Source organism: Glycine max, unplaced genomic scaffold, assembly GCF_000004515.6.
Source record: "Glycine max cultivar Williams 82 unplaced genomic scaffold, Glycine_max_v4.0 scaffold_25, whole genome shotgun sequence".
NCBI classification, from domain to species: domain Eukaryota; kingdom Viridiplantae; phylum Streptophyta; class Magnoliopsida; order Fabales; family Fabaceae; genus Glycine; species Glycine max.
The window spans coordinates 38173-44534 of NW_024464704.1; positions in this window are offsets into that span (position 1 = coordinate 38173).

Here is a 6362-nt window from a genome sequence, read left to right on the forward strand (position 1 = left end):
CCAAGCCGAGGCGCTTCTGTAACGTTTCCGTAACGTTTTCGTGAGTAATTACGCGAAGATTCTCGACCGTTCTTCAAGATTCATCATTCGTTCTTCGTTTTCTTCAGTCTTCAACGGGTAAGTACCTCAAACCGAGCTTTTCGATTCATTTTATGTACCCGTGGTGGTCCACATTTTGTTTCATGTATTTTTATTCTCGTTTTCATTTACTTTTTATACCCCCTTTTGACGTGCTTAAGCCATTTATTTAAGTCATTTCTTGCTTAATCTAAAAATAAAATAAATTTCCACCGATCGTTTGAGTTGTATCATCCGTTAATTTCGGTTAAAATGAATTTCGACCGTTCGGTCGTGCCGTAACCACGTTGGAAATCAAAAAAGAGATAAAATAATAATATAGTAAACAAAAAAATACCTTTTAGTAAAATAAAAGCGAAACATCAATCGGACGTTTTCTCTTTGGGATTTCTCATTCTTAATTGAATTGACTAATAACTAAAGTGAAACTAAGGCTAAAATCAAAATCGCCTAGTCAAGCTCGTCCACAAAAATAGGTTTTCGAAAGTTTATCATTTCAGTTTCTTACTAAGTAAAATGGATCATTTTTAAGGTCCAACGCCTTAAAATGATCACCCTTCAAGTAAAAAGAATCGCTTGATTCACGCTTAAGGAAGAACTACGTAGGTCTGATTTCCTCTCCAAAGTAGGGTACGTAGGAGCAAAAGCCCCGCTTTTGTCGACCTCAAAAAATAAAAAGAAATAAAGTTAAGGTAACACAATTTCCACAATTCTAGAAAATAGGCTGTTGTCCTTTGAGACAAACGTGAGAGGTGCTAATACCTTCCTCAAGCGTAAATACAACTCCCGAACTTAGAATTTTCATTTTGACCGGTTTCCTTCGGTTTTCCCGACGTTTTCCACAAATAAACGTTGGTGGCGACTTCGCGCATCTTTCCTCTTTTGGAAAGCGCACCCGTGAGCCTCGCCCTCGCTCGCCCGCGAAGGGCACGTTGCGACAGTGGTGCTGAGTTGTGGCTGGATTTTTGAATCAAAATAAGTCTTAAGCTCTCTTGAATTGTGTTATCCAAGACAATTGAGCATAAGCAAACACAAATTGTAACTATCCAAGCCTTAAGCAACATAAGCATTACTCTTGATTTCTAGGTTGAAATTCTGGTTGTTGTCAATTCTGGCACATTGGTTTCTTAACTCCAATATAGCTTGAATACTTAGAGTTTTGAGTTGAAATTTTAACTGAGATAAGATAAACATCTAGATGAAAACAATGGAAGAAGAATGAACAAAAACGAAAAAGAAATGAGGAAGAAAAGTTAATAAAGATTAATGTCAAAATACACATCTAGAACAACAACAAAAAATATGTATGCTTGATTTGCTTAAATTTTTTTCACTATTGTGAGTTGTATTACAAGCCTATTTGACTTCTTGGAGTTGTTCATCTTTTAGATGTGTTGCCAAATTGACAACTAGAATTTTGCTTTGAGTCTTGTTTTTAATTTGTCAATCTAATCTAGTGTCATTCTAGGACTTCCTTTGTGTTCCACCTTGGCTTGTGGTGATGTCCTTTTGCTTTATTTTTCCTTGAATCTCATTGAATTAATGTCATGTTAAATTTCCTTTTGGTTTAGTTTTCATTTCATCTTTTGCTTTCTTGCTTGTCTTTTTTTTTGTGTGTGTGTTTAAGTGTTGCCTACAATAAGGATTGGAAAAGGAAATTGGTGCATTGCTTAAAGGAAGATTTAAGTCTTGGAGGTTAACCATCATAGGAGCACCATCGGATTTGAAGCAACCAAAGCCTCACCAAATTTTGAGTGAAACACTTGAGAAAACAAACAAGCATTGAAGACAAATTTAAAGACCTTAATTACTTTGTTAAATTTGTTGCAATAGAACAATTGAGTGTTGAATTTTTTCTATTGTAATTCCTTGTATTTGGACATTCTTCAGGTGTATTGGGAGTCTCCAAGAGACCCCCCAAATCTCTATTTGTGTATGACAATTTAGTGTAAACCATGTAGACTAAGTGAAAAGCCAGTTGGGACCTCCAAAGGGTCATCCAAGCCTTCACATAGGAAACCGTCTAGCTTACTTTAAATTTCCTTTACATTCCATTGTCAAACCGCCTAGATAGTTTTCTTTTTACCAATTAGTTTATACCTTATCTTTCACACCTCTTTTAGTGTTTATTTTGCCTTTTGTTTTCAAACCCCCAACAAGAAAGAACCCCAACTTAGGAACCAACATGAGTCTTCATTCTTTATCTAGTGTTAATGGTGAGGGTTATACTCCTAAGGATCCCTTGTATAGGATATTAGATGAGTTGAGACCCCTTAAATTATGGAAAGAAAAACAAGAGAGAAAAGGAAAAGGAAAAAAAGTGAAAGAAATAAGTCAAGATGAAAGAGAGAAAATAAGAGAGGAAGAAAGAAGAAAAATAATGAAAGAAATGAAAAGAGAAAAACATGTCTCCTATAGTAGTCATGACTCTTGCAAGAGTTTAAGTGAAGAACTTAGAGACTATTATGGAGGGCAACATAGGTCACATACTAAACATCACTCCTAAAGAGAAAAGGATAGAAGGCCTCAAGAGGTTAACATTAGCCTCCCATACTTCCATGGAAAAATATAATGTTGAGGCCTACCTAGATTGGGAAATGAAGGTTGAACAACTCTTTGCTTGCCATCATATTAGTGAAGAGAGAAAAGTTCCATTGACTACCCTTAGCTTTCAAGGGTATGCCCTCTATTGGTGGACTTCCCTTGTTAGGGAAAAAAGGATTCATGGGGATCCTCCAATAGAGTATTGGAATGATCTTAAGAGTTCCCTTAGGAAGAGGCACATTCCCTCCTTCTATGAAAGAGAGCTTATGGACAAGCTCCAAAGCCTTAGATAAGGGAGTATGAGTGTCTAAGAATATAGACAAAAAATGGAACTACTCCTTTTAAGAGTTGGACTTAGGGAGGAGGAAAAAACAAGCATAGCTAGGTTCCTTAGTGGGCTTAATATGGAAGTGAGGGACAAGGTTGAACTCCTTCCATATAGGGACCTAGATGAGCTAGTCCATCTTTGTATAAAAGTAGTGCAACAACTTAAAAGAAAGTCTTCTTCAAAATCTTATGGTTTTCACTCTTATCCAAGGTAGGACCAAGCCCAAGGAATTTTAGGGGCTGCACCTTCAAAACCCAAGGAAGATAAGGGTAAGACCATAGAGAAATCCACCCCAAAGGCTAGTTCCCAAGCAAGGACTAGAAACATTAAATGCTTCGAATGTTTTGGGAGAGATCACATTTCCTCTCAATGCCCCACAAAGAAAACCATGATTATGAGGGGTTAAGACATTTATACTAGTCAAGAGGATACTACTTCTTCCCCTTCCTCTAGTGAAAGTGAAGATGAAGCAAGGGGTGAAGAGTCTAGTGAGGAAGTCTATCCCCATGAAGAAGGTGACCTCCTAATGGTTAGAAGGCTCCTTGGAGGCCAATCTTGTGATCTATCCCAATCCCAAAGAGAGAACATCTTTCATACAAGATGCAAAATTTTAGATAAAACTTGTTCTCTCATTGTGGATAGTGGATCTTGTTGCAATTGTTGTAGCACAGGATTATTTTCCAAGTTGAACCTCACTATCATTCCCCACCGAAAACCTTATAAACTTCAATGGCTCAATGAGCAAGGGGAAATGATAGTTAACCAACAAGTGAAGGTACCTTTCTCCATTGGGACATATAAGGATGAAGTTAAGTGTATATAGTTCCCATGGAGGCATGGCATATTCTCTTAGGAAGGCCATGACAATTTGATAGGAAGATCATTTAGAATGGCCTAACTAATGAGATTACCCGCACCCATCTTGGCACTAAACTTGTGTTGCATCATTAAACACCTTCACAGGTAGCTAAGGATCAAGTACAAATAAAACTCAGATGGGATGAGGAAAAGAATAGAAAAAGAAAAGAAAGACAACCTTTAATGGTTAAGGAGTAGTGTAAGGAGGTAAGTGTCTCCTCCAAGAGGTTAGCTAAGAAGGATAAAGACAAACATTAAAGAAACTTCCCTTCTTAGACAACCTCCACATCTTCTCCTTTGTAAAAGGACACTTGTTAGCACTGTCATACTTCTTGAGCTTGAGGATATTTCTTAAGTAAAGGAGTTGTTGGATGAGGGTTTGGTTTGTTAGAGCTTAAATCCTTGTGCTTTGTTGGTGCCCAAAATAGGTATTATTAGGCACCAAATCCTTAAGATAAGTGGTATGATGAATGTGTTGAGGGGTGCAACCCTCTTTTGTAAAATCATCCATGCACCTAACATCTTCATCATAGAGACTCATTCGGTAGATTTGTTTTTATTTTTGGTTTCATTACAAACCTAGGTGCTCATATGGGACACCTTAGGTTTGTCGTACTTTTTGGTAAGAGTAATCAACATGAAAATACATAAAAAGGTATATGTGGTATATATATGTGGAAGCAATGCCGTCCAAGATTATTTTGATGATGCCAAAGAATCAAGAGTCAAATAAGTTTCAAGAATCAAGATCAAGATTCAAGATTCAAGTAAAGAATCAAGACTCAAGATTCAAGAATCAAGAGAAGACTCAATCAAGATAAGTATTAAAAGAGTTTTTCAAAACATTGAATAGCACAAGAATTTTTCAAAAAGAAAAATATTTTACCAAAGAGTTTTACTCTCTGGTAATCGATTACCAGAGGCAGTAATCGATTACCAGTAGCCAGCATTCTTTTCAAAACTGATTTACAAAGCTGTAATCGATTACCATAATCATGTAATCGATTACCAATGTTTTAAAACATTAGATTTCAAATTTCAAGAGCCACAACTTGTGATAAAACTTTTTCAAATCATTTGAAACTTGTGTAATCGATTACACAATACTTGTAATCGATTACCAGTGTTTCTAAACATTTTGATTTTCAAATTTAAACATGAAGAGTCACATCTGTTGATGTGTAATCGATCACACTATGATGGTAATCGATTACCATTGACTGATTTTGAAAAATAAATTACCAAAAGTCACAATTCTTAAAGTGACTTGTTTCTGAAGAGTTTTTCAAAAGTCACAACTTTTAAAGTGACTAGTTTTTCAAAAGAGTCATAACTTTTAAAAAGTGACTAGTTTTAAAGAAATTGCCAAGAGTCACAAACTTTAACTTGAGTCATCAAATGATTATAAATATGTGACCATGGCACGAATTTAAAAAGACTGATTCCTTTCATACATAACAGATTTCTTTCATTCATTTCTCTTCATCTTTCTAAAAGTTTTTTGTTCAATATTTTCTCTTTCAAGAAAAGTTCATTGACCAAAAACTTGTGCTATTCTTTTTCTTCATTCTTTCTCTCTTGTCAAAAGATTCAAAGGACTAACTGCTTGAGAATTCTTTTGTTTCTTTCCTTCTCCCTCTTGACAAAAGATTTCAAAGGACTAACCGCCTGAGATATCTTCTATTTCTTACAAAAGATTTCAATGGTCTAACCGCCTGAGATATCTTTTTCCCTTTCCCTTTAAACAAAAGATTTCAAAGGACTAACTGCCGGAGATATCTTTTGTTTCCCCTTACAAAGATTCAAGGGACTAACCGCCTAATAATTCTTTGTCTTAACACATTGGAGCGTACATCCTTTGTGGTACAAGTAGAGCGTACATCTACTTGGGTTGTTATACTGAGAACAAGAGAGGGTACATCTCTTGTGGACCAGTTTAAGTGGAGCATACATCCACTTGGTTGTTTAAAGATAACAAGGGAGGGTACATCCCTTGTGGATCTTTGCTTGTAAAAGATTTTACAAGGTTATTGGAAATCTCAAGAACCGGTGGTTGCTTGGGAATTGGATGTAGGCATGGGTTGTTGCCGAACCAGTATAAATCTTGTGTTTTTCTTCTTCTTCCCTACACTCTTTACTTTTTCGTTGTGTACTTTTTATTTCTGCTTTACTTGTGTCTAAGTTATTGTTTTTGTTCTTTACTTTCACATAACTTAGTAATAAAGCCTAATTGAATCTAGTAACATTAAGAAGGATAAATTTTTAATTAGTCAAGACACGTTCATAATTAATTCAGCCCCCCTTCTTAATTATTCCGAGGCCACTTGATCCAACAAGTGGTATCAGAGCAAGTTTCTTGAGAAAAGTTTTACAACTTCAAGATTCATGGCCTCCTCAAATTCTCTGTTCCCGAAGGAAACACTATTCATAGGCCATCTATCTTTAATGGTGAGGGTTACCACTATTGGAAAACCCGAATGCAAATCTTTATTGAAGCCATAGATTTAAACATTTGGAAGCAATAGAAATAGACCTTATGTACCCACCATTGTAG